The 14,818-nt window shown below is 39.4% G+C and overlaps 1 protein-coding gene across 1 annotated transcript in view; it reads right to left on the bottom strand.

The window, feature by feature from the left end:
* The window catches only part of LOC142095290 (uncharacterized), a 37,641-nt gene extending 24,484 nt beyond the window's left edge, over window positions 1-13,157 (bottom strand). Inside the window, exon 1 of the mRNA XM_075178241.1 lies at window positions 13,051-13,157. The gene's annotated coding sequence lies outside the window, so the exon portion shown is untranslated. The remainder of the gene's footprint in view (window positions 1-13,050) is intronic.
* Window positions 13,158-14,818: the final 1,661 nt, after the last annotated feature.

The following is a 14,818-nucleotide window of genomic DNA, read 5'->3' as shown; positions in this document are numbered from 1 at the left end:
TGGATATCTTCTATAATGAAGCGGGAGTATGCAGTCTAATAATCAAAGGAAAAGACGCTGTCCTGGTCTTACTATGTAGTTGACGGCCAAGTGTAAATGAAATAAACGTACAGTCCAACTGCATCAGCAGTAATAGATGATTTTTGTTTAACAATCATACACTCTTCATGGCCCGTATAGACATCTGCACGGAGGCAATAGAAATATAGATCCGCTTTATCCACTTAGTCCACTTACTTGAATTGCAGCTTGATACCCCGGGGTATAGATAGAGAATGCCAGACTTAATGTGTTCGTAGAGTCAGATAGAGATATCCTGACGCGTTTCTCCGTATCAGTCACGGTTTCATCAGAGGAGTATTGCTAATGGTTTTCCAGATGCCATTTAAAGCCGGCCCGAGTGTCACATGACACCATCCGGCCAATCAAGAAATAATGATTCCAATCGTTAATAAGCTTCCAAGCTGTGTGTAGCTGAAGCTAAATAGATGCATACAAAACAGCTGCTCAAATTAAGCTACAAAGCAGCAATCACAGATGGCCCAAATGTAATAAACATCCCATGTGGGCCTACAAAATGATAATAATCAATGTATGCATACTGCATTAACAGCTATATACACTTAAACATAATAATTAATAATAAATAAATAAATAAAAGTCTTGAGCCACAAAATCACATCTTAGTCCCAACAATGTATTGTTGTGGGACAATCTAAAAAATTATATAATTCCAAATGGGGCGCCCTCAGTCTAGAAGTTGCAGACGGTCTCCCATCCAGGTGGCAACCCTACTTGGATTTGCTTAGCTTTTAAACTATCTAAGTAGCACTAACGATGGACCAAGCGGGCCACTGATAAAATATTTGCAAAGAAACACAGTATTGAATATATGCATGAAAAAGTCAAAAATAAAATCATGCATATATAAGGAATATAAAATATAAAATACTCTAAGTCTACCTCGAGATGTATGTGAGTAAACAATTGACAACATGTAATAACAATATAGGCTGGGAAATAATGAAACAACATAAAGAGGATATAATAATGATAAGTATAATCATATGTTATTGAGTTCTATACTATCATTTAAACCAAGAGGAACCATAGAATTTAGTCTAAAAATCCAATAAGCCTCTCTACGGCACAAACGATTAAATCTATCACCTCCCCTAGGGGTGGTGTCTATTTGTTCAATTGCCCTAATACGAAGTCCCTCTAAAGAGCCACTCTTACAAACATTAACATGCTGTGACAAACTGTGTGTTTTCACGTTTTTAAGGATGTTCCTACGGTGCTCTGTGAAGCGTACTCCCACAGAACGAATTGTACGGCCCACATATTGTAGGCCACAGGAACAGTTTATCAGATATACCACAAATGTAGATTGACAATTCAATATTTTATCAATAGAAAACCTCTCTCCAGAAAAGTTTGAAACAAAGGAATCACATCCATGATCCGCAGACATACATGTTAAACATTTCTTCCTACCACAACGGTAGAAGCCATTAGATCTAGTTGTTAACCAATTCTTCATTAAGGAATCATTGGGTGGCTTACCCAATCTTTTTGAATCATAATAGCTTGGTGACAAAAATTCTTTAAGGTTGCGCGACTTTCTAAATACAACATTGTTATTCTTAGAGATAGACAAACTCAGTAAATCATCAGCTACCAGTACTGTAGAGTTCTTATTAATAATGCTTCTAATCTGGTGAGCATAGCTATTATACTGAGTAGTGAACATTAAAGGTCTCACATCATCCTTTTGTTTATTCATAGACGACTGATTGATTAGAGGATTTCTATCAATATCCTCTACAGCATTTAAGGCACGTTGTAACACTTTAATTGGATAGCCCTGTTCCACAAAAGATTGATAGACAGTTGTAACATGTTTCTTAAAATCACTTTCAGATGAACAATTTCTTTTCATCCTCAGAAATTGGCCCTTCGGGATATTATCTTTCCAGGGCCTAAAATGGTTACTCTTATAATGCAAGAAACTGTGTGCATCGATTGGTTTGGAATATGTCTCAGTACAAATAGTACTATTACTTACCTTTAATGTGATGTCCAGAAAGTTGATGGTACTATTACTGAAATTACTCGTAAAACGTAAGCCAAAGTCATTGGAATTAAGGTGAGACAGAAAGGAAAGAATAGAAATGTCATCCCCATCCCAAATAAAAAACAAATCATCGATATATCTACCATAGAGGACCAGGTTCACCCCAAATTCAGAACCCCAAATGTATTGCTCCTCAAAGAGCCCCATATAGAGGTTCGCAAAACTCGGGGCGAACCTGGTCCCCATGGCCGTGCCAAGTGTCTGTAAATAAAATTGTGTGTCAAACAAAAAGTAGTTGTGCTGAAGAATAAACCGAATAGAAGACAGAATAAAGTCGCACAAAAAGCTATTCATATCTGACGATTTCAAAAATTTAGAAACTGCCTCAATACCTTTATCATGTGGAATATTTGAGTATAGCGCTTCTACATCGCATGTCAGGAATTGATATGAGGCTTTCCATTGGATTCCCTCCACAAGTTTCAGAAAAGCTAATGTATCTTTAATATGCGACTTTAAAGAAAAAACATAAGGTTGAAGATGTGTATCAACAAAATAAGACAGATTACTTGTTAGAGAACCTACACCAGAAATAATGGGTCTACCAGGAGGTGCGTGAAGGGACTTGTGGATTTTAGGCAAATGATAATAAGTAGGGATCACCGGATGTGTTGTAAAAAGGAACCAAAAAGTATCTCTGGAGATCACATTATCGGCAAGAGCTGCATCTAAATGATCCCGCAACTCTAGTAAATACACCGATGTTGGGTTTGAATCAAGTCTAGTGTAAAACTTAGTATTACTAAGTTGTCTCGTTGCTTCAAGGATATAGTCGTCCCTATCTTGAAGGACCAGTCCCCCTCCCTTATCCGCTGGCTTAATTATAATATCGCCATCTAGCAGAAGGTCCTTGATGGCCTTTCTCTCCATTGGAGTTAAATTATCCTTTAAGGGTTCATTAGTTGCTTTTTCGCATAATTTTCTAAAGTCATTCATAGTGGTTTTATAAAAACTCTCCACGAACGGACCCTTGAATTGTAAAGGGTAAAAGTTTGAAGGGTTCTTAAACCTTTTTAGGGGTTGTGCAGCATTTACATCATTTACATCAAAAAGATTTACAGTCTGAAGATCGTCCACTACGTTGTCAATTGTATTTTCTGCCCTTAGAGACTCTAGATGATCAAGAGCTATCATGTCATCTGAATCTAGAATAATGGGCATACCTTCCATTTTTGATTTTCTCAAAGCTTTATAGGCAAAATATCTTTTTCTGCTAAGACCCCTCATGTATCTATTGAGGTCTACGAATAAATTAAAGAGGTTAGGCTTAGAAGCAGGGGCAAATTTTAGACCCTTGTTCAATAATCTTAATTCTGATACAGATAATTGTTTCTTTGATAGATTGAAAATGCCTCTGTTACTTAGAATCGGCGTATACTTTTTACGAGATTTGAAGGATCCTCCTCTGTGTCCCCTAATTCCAACTCTCTGTTTCTTTTTAATATTTGGGGGCCTCGCCCTTGAAATATTTGGGCATAGGTTTGTGTGTTGGGGCAACCCCCTAAAAAAGAGGATGTAGAGGATGCGGTACCAGATTTGGGAGAGTTGGAGCCTCCTGAATTGTCTATAGTACTAATAGGTTCACTGTTTGTTCCTTTTGGTCTCGCTCCTTCTCTTGTCCTCTCTAAATGGCTTTTGTCGAAATCCACATTTGAACCTCTCATTTGTCTATTAGTAAAAGAGGTGCCATTAGGATTTTCCCATTTATCATCAGAATTTGGACGATATGGTGATGTAGAAATTGATTTTTTATTATTATATTTTGAAAAGGAGGCTGGACCGTGATCATTCTTAGAATAATTTCTGGAATTTTTATTGTTATTAGTATTGTAAGGCCGGGGTCTAGATATAGATGATCTTGATCTAGACCTAGCTGTCCTAGACCAATTCCTTGGTTGTCTATTGTAAGACCTTACCCTATCATTAACATAATCATCTTTATCTCTTACCATCTTATTATCCTTCCTCAGGATTAGTGACCTTTCAAATTCCTCCAATCTTTTATTAATTTTATAATCACGCTCTTTAAAGCCTTCCTCTTGTTCAAAATCTTTTAAAGAGACCTGAATTTTGTCAATTTCAGCCTCTATAGAATGAACCTTATTGTTCCTATATTGAACCAGGAGTTTCATCAAATTAAAGGAACAAGCATCAAGAGCAGAATTCCACTCTCTAACAAAAACTGAATCATCCTGAAAGGATGCTGATTTAAAAATCCTTAGACCTCTTGGAATGATTTTTTCATCCAGATATTTCTGTAGGGTTAAATGGTCATACCAATGTCTGGTTTCTGCCAGACAAAGAGTTTCTAATCTATTAAACAATTTGTACATAGCTATACTGGGATCTTTATGAGTGGTGTCAGAAGAAGGCAGTGGCAATCCCAAATAACCCTGTCTCCTTTCAGCTCGCTCCGACACACATCTCAAGGTAGACATAATAAATGAAATGATGTAGCTCAAGACTCACACGATTGGTTAAGCAGCCCAAAATACAAATAGATAAACACACATATACACAAGGGTTACTCAGGCGCTAAGAATCATAAAAAATGGCATATAATGATGGATCGCAGCTCCCTAAAACAGATATCCAAACTGTCAATATAACATATAAAAAAAAAGAAAAAAAAGGGGCGCAGTTTCCAACAATATTATTTATTATTCCATTGGAATGAAATATATAAAACAAATAAAATATGAGTTAATACTCTATAGATCCAACTGCACTTCAGGCGCAGTGGAAAAACTCTTAATAACAAATGTTACACACTAATTGGCATTCTCATTCTCAGAAGTTAGATTAACTAGCAATTGAATGCATCCGGAGATGGAATTAGTAGATGTAGATATCCGCTGCAGTAAGTAAGACACTGGGAATCTTATACCATAGAAAAATAACAGTCAGTCTTTTGTGTAGGCATAAAGAAATTCCCTTAAACTTTTTCAGATATTCAGCAGCCCAATCGGCATGTAAGTATACGCTGAAACAATATTAGAACAAGTGGATATCTTCTATAATGAAGCGGGAGTATGCAGTCTAATAATCAAAGGAAAAGACGCTGTCCTGGTCTTACTATGTAGTTGACGGCCAAGTGTAAATGAAATAAACGTACAGTCCAACTGCATCAGCAGTAATAGATGATTTTTGTTTAACAATCATACACTCTTCATGGCCCGTATAGACATCTGCACGGAGGCAATAGAAATATAGATCCGCTTTATCCACTTAGTCCACTTACTTGAATTGCAGCTTGATACCCCGGGGTATAGATAGAGAATGCCAGACTTAATGTGTTCGTAGAGTCAGATAGAGATATCCTGACGCGTTTCTCCGTATCAGTCACGGTTTCATCAGAGGAGTATTGCTAATGGTTTTCCAGATGCCATTTAAAGCCGGCCCGAGTGTCACATGACACCATCCGGCCAATCAAGAAATAATGATTCCAATCGTTAATAAGCTTCCAAGCTGTGTGTAGCTGAAGCTAAATAGATGCATACAAAACAGCTGCTCAAATTAAGCTACAAAGCAGCAATCACAGATGGCCCAAATGTAATAAACATCCCATGTGGGCCTACAAAATGATAATAATCAATGTATGCATACTGCATTAACAGCTATATACACTTAAACATAATAATTAATAATAAATAAATAAATAAAAGTCTTGAGCCACAAAATCACATCTTAGTCCCAACAATGTATTGTTGTGGGACAATCTAAAAAATTATATAATTCCAAATGGGGCGCCCTCAGTCTAGAAGTTGCAGACGGTCTCCCATCCAGGTGGCAACCCTACTTGGATTTGCTTAGCTTTTAAACTATCTAAGTAGCACTAACGATGGACCAAGCGGGCCACTGATAAAATATTTGCAAAGAAACACAGTATTGAATATATGCATGAAAAAGTCAAAAATAAAATCATGCATATATAAGGAATATAAAATATAAAATACTCTAAGTCTACCTCGAGATGTATGTGAGTAAACAATTGACAACATGTAATAACAATATAGGCTTTAGATTTCACTGAATGACCCTTTCAATATATAAAAGTATTGAAAAATAAAAAAGATGAGAAGAAAATAATACAGCCTTTTTTGGGGGCGTGCAACTGCTGCTGAATCACACACGCAAACACTGTTCTCTTCTAAATTATTTCAGTTGTCACTCTTCCACACAAGATTACTTTTACTAGCAAAACTTTGAAGGTTAAAAGAAAGAAATTGAATTCTGCTGCTAATAGTCTGATAGCCAAAGCACTGTTTTTGTCAAAGAATTTACTAGTTAGTTCAGAATGATACCTATCTAACTCAGTCTGTATATACTGTCTAGTATTATTATATATATGCAATGCATTAACAACAACCAGTAGCCACTAGTCCATGTAAAGTGTATTTAAGATAGAAATTAAAAGCAATTGATCAGCAAACTATTGTAGCTGACTATACTCTAGAGAACTGCATTACAATAACCTCCCCCGTACATGCTGTCTCTTCTAAACTGGCACTGAAACAATTAAACAGGACTTACATATATATGGAGCACGTGTTTGTAAAAAAGATTGCAGGAAATAACGTATCGCTTCGTTTTGCAATCCGACTTTGGCGGGAGAAGTCACGACTTGATTGTACTTCAATCCCGAACGTTGCATTTGATTGGATTTCAAGGAATCCAAACCACTCATCTCTAATACATAAATACATTATATGAGGGAGACACCACACACAGTACAACAGATACATAGTATTATCCTCACACCCAGATGTATAGGGTGTATATTAGAGATGGGCGGGTCCGGTTCTCCGAGAACCGAACCCACCCGAACTTTGGGTATCCGAGTACCGAGCTGAGCAGCTCGGTACTCTCCCGCCCATTCCGAATCCAAATCGAGGCCGAACGTCATTGTGACGTCGTCGGATCTCGGGGCTCGGTTCTCGCGATACTTCAACTTTATAAATACACGCCTCCACAGCAATCCATCGCCATTTGACAGAGGGAGAGAGCAGGGTGTAGTCATAGGCTAATTAGAGCAGGGACAGAGAATACAATATTGTTCTTGCAATTGCTCTAACCAAAATCGCTAGTGCAGAGAGGAGGATAGAGGTTTATTATTTTTTCTTCATATTTGGCACTCCCCAGCGCTTTTGGGGTGTCCCCCATAATTGTGCATAAATATTTCTGGCTGTCAAAAGTCATTTCTGTCAGCAGTATCTACTAAATAATTTGTAGCACTCCTCAGTGCTTTTGGGGTGTCCTCCCTAATTGTGCATTAATATTTCTGGCTGTCAAAAGTCATTTCTGTCAGCAGTATCTACTAAATAATTTTTAGCACTCCTCAGTGCTTTTGGGGTGTCCTCCCTAATTGTGCATTAATATTTCTGGCTGTCAAAAGTCATATCTGTCAGCAGTATCTACTAAATAATTTGTAGCACTCCTCAGTGCTTTTGGGGTGTCCTCCCTAATTGTGCATTAATATTTCTGGCTGTCAAAAGTCATTTCTGTCAGCAGTATCTACTAAATAATTTTTAGCACTCCTCAGTGCTTTTGGGGTGTCCTCCCTAATTGTGCATTAATATTTCTGGCTGTCAAAAGTCATATCTGTCAGCAGTATCTACTAAATAATTTTTAGCACTCCTCAGTGCTTTTGGGGTGTCCTCCCTAATTGTGCATTAATATTTCTGGCTGTCAAAAGTCATTTCTGTCAGCAGTATCTACTAAATAATTTTTAGCACTCCTCAGTGCTTTTGGGGTGTCCTCCCTAATTGTGCATTAATATTTCTGGCTGTCAAAAGTCATAACTGTCAGCAGAATCTACTAAATAATTTTTAGCACTCCTCAGTGCTTTTGGGGTGTCCTCCCTAATTGTGCATTAATATTTCTGGCTGTCAAAAATCATTTCTGTCAGCAGTATCTACTAAATAATTTTTAGCACTCCTCAGTGCTTTTGGGGTGTCCTCCCTAATTGTGCATTAATATTTCTGGCTGTCAAAAGTCAAAACTGTCAGCAGAATCTACTAAATAATTTTTAGCACTCCCCAGTGGTTTGCGCTCAGAATGGATTCAAAGCAGTCCACATATGATCTGAATGAGCAACCAGGTTCTGTCACCAGTCCTGATGTTAGTGTTCCCAGTACGTCATCTGGCCAAGGCGATGTTAAACAACAGAGTGTTTTCAAATTAGTGCAAAAAACAAAAACCCAAAAAAAAAATTCTGTATTGAAGCGAAAAAGAAGTGTAACTGAGCAAAAGTTAAGTGACGATAAAAAAAAAATTGCAAGCATGCCATTCTACACACGCAGTGGCAAAGAGAGAATGAGGCCTTCACCTTTGGCTATTAGTGGCAGATCCCAAAAAGTTACCCAGCCTACAATTGGTGCACAACTACTGTTACGCGTCAAAGCCGAGCTGCAAGATAACAGTGAGGCATTACAGGAGAATATTTGCTCTGATTCACAAATGACAACAATCCCTGTGGAGAGTCCATCCAACAGTGGGATGTCTAATCGTGACCATTCTGTTAGTCTACCCATAAAGAAGGGCCCTTTCAGCAGTTCTGCTGATGTGTGCCTGAACAGCCCGAGTGTAGCCGGTGATACACCAAGTGAGGATGACACTTTGTCTTTAGAAGAGGATGTGGGGGAGATTTGGGTATCCGACGATGAGGATGCGGTTGATTGTGTAAGTCCTGCAGCAGTGTGGCACCAGTGGGAGCAGTTCTGGCATGTGAGGTTCTGGCACCAATATGCACTTTCCAAACACAAGCAGGGATGACGCAGGGGGCAGACCACAACAGTTTGACATCTGGGCTGGTTTGAAGGATTTGTCAAAAAAATGTGTGACCTTGACCATAATTCCAACCAATCCTACTATTAACATGCAAAGGATGGTGGAGGGCCTATCAGGGATTAAACTGTATTTTTCATAATTTTCACTAATAATGTTTGGGTGTAATATACACCCAAAGACAAGTGCTCAATTGCTAAGAGTCATTGATGGAGAGGAAGACAAGCAGGCTTGTCTGTAGAATTTGCAGGCAAATTGTGCTGCGTTATATAGGTAACACCCAAAGAGAAGAGCTCCATTGCTCCATTGCTAATTGTAATTGCTGAAATAGAAATAATAGGGCTGACAGTCTTGGTCTAAATCTGCAGTTACATTTTATTGTACCATAGCTCACTGCGAAACTGGAGAGGTGGCAGGGTTTAGTGATAATCTTCCTCCAACAATACTAATTCATCCCAATATCCCAATATCATAGAAGTCTGTGTAGTATGATGTAATTGCTGATAATGGCCTTCCAAAGGGAATGACTAGTTGATTTTAGGGCAGAGCTGTCACGGTTTTTGGGCAATTCTTTTACAGCACAGCAAATATCAAAATGTTTAGCGGACTCATCTGCATCACCACTGGGTGTCTTGGGAAAGCAATTTCTTTTACAACAAGCAGTTGCCAGAGAAACTGAAGGAGAAGACGTCCCAACAAGATGTTGATAAGTCTGGGATCCTTGCAAAGAAAATTAAGTATTTCATCTACAATTAAAATATAGTTAGCACATTTACTTTGTTTTATTGCACACTATAATTTTATGTAGCACCTTTTCAAAATCTATTATTAAGGCAATCACTTGACTCAAGCTAACCGTGTCTGCACTTTCTTCACAGGTAACTACTTCGCTGGACTAAAGTATATTCCCCTCAAATGCTAGTCTTCTTGCAGCTGCTGTATTCTCCTACATGCTGTTGCAGAAACCACAAATTGACCCTAAATGTTTATGGACACAAACAGCATCTCCTGCATGTCATTTTTCAAAAGTTCTGTAACACCAAGTTGATAGTGTGTGCAAAACAGGAAATGTGATGGAATTCAGCCCCGCTGTAATGCTGGACCAATATTGGGGTCGTAATCAGAAATGACATATCCTCAGGAGACTCCAAGCAGGATTAGCCATCTTTCAATGACATCCCTTAGTTTTTGGAACAGTTTGTCAGCTGTATGCCTCTTAGTGAAGCTGCTGGTACACAGAGTAGCCTACTTCTCAAAAATGTGATGTACCTGGGTACATGCTGCTGCTGTCCATGCTGGGGAAGGCGAATGACCAACCCAGTGGGCTTTCACAGTCATATAATCTTTTGTTTGCCCAGTTACGCTTGTATACATATCTGTGGTTAAGTGTACAGTGGGTAGAATACCATTTTGTCACCCAATAATGACATTTTTAGGAACTTTCCGGTACAGGAGAGAATTAGCTTTTCTAGTAAAATGGTATAGTGATGACATTTGCTAACAGGGACATAACACCTCAATTAAATGTCTTAAACCAACTGTATTAATAGTGGACATTGGACGCAGATCTAACACTAGCATAGTACCCAGGGCGTCTGTGATCCGCTTTGCGACTGGGTGACAGGTTTCATTCTTGCTTCCTCTTGCAGAGGATTGTTTAACTGCCAATTGTTGGGGGGGAAGACTGCAGGTGCTGGGATGTAGATGAGAGAAGGGAGGTAGATTATGCTGGAATGCTTGTTGTTATTTTTTTTTTAACCAAAGTTTCTGATTTTCCCAACAGTTTTCCAATAACTCGCTGAAAAATGACGAAACATGGATGAGGATCCCAGATGGTTAAGGTCCCTACCTCTACTGAGTGTGGCTTTAAAAATGCTACAAATGGATAGACAACTCTTGCCAAGATTCGTGTAAAAATAATTCCACACTTAAGAGGTGGATTTTTGGTCTTATGCCCAGGCATGACAATGGCCTTTTTGTTATCACTGGCAAGAACTGCAGCAATTTTTCTTTTCAAGTGTATGAAAATCATATTGTGACATAGGAGGTGTTCAAAATTGAATAAAAAATGACTGGAAATTAGTGTTACTGAGGTTAATAATAATGTAGCTACAAAATAATACCTAAATTATGTTATTTTAGCACCAATAAATGTAATTTTTATAACAAATTGCAAAACAAAACCAAACAAAACCAAAACCAAAACCAAAACACGCAATGGCGGTTTTGCAAAACCAAAACCAAAACCAAAACACAACGGTAATCCAGATCCAAAACCGAATCCAAAACCAAAACACGGGGGTCAGTGACCATCTCTAGTGTATATGTATATACAGGATATGAGGGAGACACCACACACAGTACATCAGGTACATAGTATTATCCTCACACCCAGATGTATAGGGTGTATATATATATATACAGGATATGAGGGAGACACCACACACAGTACACCGGGTACATAGCATTAGCCTCACACCCAGATGTATAGGGTGTATATATATATATACAGGATATTAGGGAGACACCACTCACAGTACACCAGGTACATAGTATTATCCTCACACCCAGGTGTATAGGGTGTATATATATATATATATATATATATACAGGATATGAGGGAGACACCACACACAGTACACCGGGTACATAGCATTATCCTCACACCCAGATGTATAGGGTGTATATGTATATACAGGATATGAGGGAGGGAGACACCACACAACACACAGTACATCAGGTACATAGTATTATCCTTACACCAAGATATATAGAGTATATATGTATATACAGGATATGAGGGAGGGAGACACCACACAATACACAGTACATCAGGTACATAGTATTATCCTAACACCCAGATGTATAGGGTGTATATGTATATACAGGATATGAGGGAGACACCACACACAGTACATCAGGTACGTAGCATTATCCTCACACCCAGATATATAGAATGTATATGTATATACAGGATATGAGGGAGGGAGACACCACACAACACACAGTACATCAGGTACATAGTATTATCCTAACACCCAGATGTATAGGGTGTATATGTATATACAGGATATGAGGGAGACACCACACACAGTACATTAGGTACGTAGTATTATCCTCCCACCCAGATGTATAGGGTGTATATGTATATACAGGATATGAGGGACACACCACACACAGTACACCAGGTACATAGTATTATCCTCACACCCAGATGTGTAGGGTGTATATGTATATACAGGATATGAGGGAGACACCACACATAGTACACCAGGTACATAGTATTATCCTCACACCCAGATGTGTAGGGTGTATATGTATATACAGGATATGAGGGAGACACCACACATAGTACACCAGGTACATAGTATTATCCTCACACCCAGATGTATAGGGTGTATATGTATATACAGGATATGAGGGAGACACCACACACAGTACACCAGGTACATAGTATTATCCTCACACCCAGATGTATAGGGTGTATATGTATATACAGGATATGAGGGAGACACCACACATAGTACACCAGGTACATAGTATTATCCTCACACCCAGATGTATAGGGTATATATGTATATACAGGATATGAGGGAGACACCACACATAGTACATCAGGTACATAGTATTATCCTCACACCCAGGTGTATAGGGTGTATATGTATATACAGGATATGAGGGAGACACCACACATAGTACATCAGGTACATAGTATTATCCTCACACCCAGATGTATAGGGTGTATATGTATATACAGGATATGAGGGAGACACCACATACAGTGCACCAGGTACATAGTATTATCCTCACACCCAGATGTATAGGGTGTATATGTATATACAGGATATGAGGGAGACACCACACACAGTACATCAGGTACATAGTATTATCCTCACACCCAGGTGTATAGGGTGTATATGTATATACAGGATATGAGGGAGACACCACACATAGTACACCAGGTACATATCAGTTTCCTCACCTCGCAGTGACAGGGGGTATTAGGTTGTATCTGGCATAGGAGCTAATATGATATTTATGGATCAGTGAGATGGGACATTATAGTAAAATATCTTAGGAAGAAACTATTTGAAACCCCTGAAATAATACAGTCGCTTTCATCTTACCTGAGAGTCCAGAGATATGTGCAGACTACGATGACTGATAATAATAATGTCCCTTACAGAATTAGAGGGTGGAAATAATATGAAGAATGTAGATTGCAGAAGTTTGACTTGTACATTCTCCCTCCCCCTCAGTGGATGTGACCAGGAACTCCCACCCTTATATTATTATCCCAAGCAACAATCACTGGAGATATTCTCTTAGAATAACAGGATGGGAGTTTCCTTTATGTAAGTTAAACTTGGAACCTTTGTGTGAAACCAAAAATAAAGGATAATAAATAAAATATATGGAAACATTTTTTAGGAGTCTATTGAGAGCCATTATTGAAAAGTATAATGATAAATACTAGATGAGGGGTTCGGATTCAGAGAAATCCATCAGATGTGATATTTGGGGTTCCAAGTGAAGCTGAGTTATGACTCGATGTCGTGCACAAATTAGGGATCTCAAAGTGCGACAAAACCTAATCTCCGTAAAAATATTGATACAAAACTTGCAAGAGTTTATATCTGCTATATATATAGCATACTTGCCAACTTTCCCGGAATGTCCGGGAGTCTCACGGACTCCCGGGAAAGCTGGCAAATCTCCCGCATCCCGCTATAGCCACTACTAAATGACGCGTTTCGCTGTGAATCGCGTCATTTTGGCCCCGCCCCCCGCGACAAATCGTCATTTCCGTCATGGAGACGGAGCCAAAATGACGCAATTCACCGCACCCCGCCCCCTGCCTCCCTCCAGTCATGTCCCTCTTCTGGAAAGAGATTCTACAAAGTAGGTAAGTATGATATATAGTCCTCCGTCGCTTTCTCATGCGAACAGGCAGAGTGTAGGGAGGATGTTAGCTGTACTGCTCTGCTCTTAAAATAGTGTTCAGGGTGAAAGAGGGACATAGAAAACAAAAGAACTGTTGTGATTACTGTAAAGCAGTTCTGTAGGGATCAGCCAGCTAGAATAGTTTGCAGTTCAATTGGTTTTAATTTCAATCTGTCAGAGAGTGTAGACGGAGTAGCGGCTGCTGGTTGTTATTAATGCCTATATATCAGGGTCGGACTGGCCATCTTTCACTTCTGGCAAATACCAGAAGGGCCAAAGTCTAGTTGGGCCGATCCAGAAGCCAAAGTATGCCCAATCTGTCCACCGAGCAGCTCACTGCACGCTGCTCGGCTGACGGAGTTTCAGTGTTGTGCGGCCACGTGATTTTCATCACATGGGACGGCACCTGTCACGCAGTGCACGTCCCATGTGATTACTTGCATCGTTCACACATCACTGAAACTCTGTCTGTGGAGCAGCATGCAGGGAAATAATAAGGTAAGTGTGTGGCTGGAAATGTTGTGAGTGAGTGAGTTTTCATAGAGTGTGTGTTTTCATACAGAGTGTGTGTGCTCGTACAATGTGCATGTAGGGGCCATGTTCATACAGTGTGCATGTGGGGGCCATGTTCATACAGTGTGCATGTGGGGGCCATGTTCATACAGTGTGCATGTGGGGGCCATGTTCATACAGTGTGCATGGGGGGGCCATGTTCATACAGTGTGCATGGGGGGGCCATGTTCATACAGTGTGCATGTGGGGGCCATGTTCTTACAGTGTGCATGGGGGGCCATGTTCATACAGTGTGCTTGTGGGGGCCATGTTCTTACAGTGTGCATGGGGGGCCATGTTCATACAGTGTGCTTGTGGGGGCCATGTTCATACAGTGTGCATGTGGGAACCATGTTCATACAGTGTGCATGTGGGGGCCATGTTCATACAGTGTGCATG

The sequence above is a fragment of the Mixophyes fleayi genome, chromosome 6 (assembly GCF_038048845.1).
Source record: "Mixophyes fleayi isolate aMixFle1 chromosome 6, aMixFle1.hap1, whole genome shotgun sequence".
In the NCBI taxonomy this organism is placed as follows: Eukaryota; Metazoa; Chordata; class Amphibia; order Anura; family Limnodynastidae; genus Mixophyes; species Mixophyes fleayi.
This window is presented reverse-complemented; position numbering and strand designations above follow the sequence as displayed.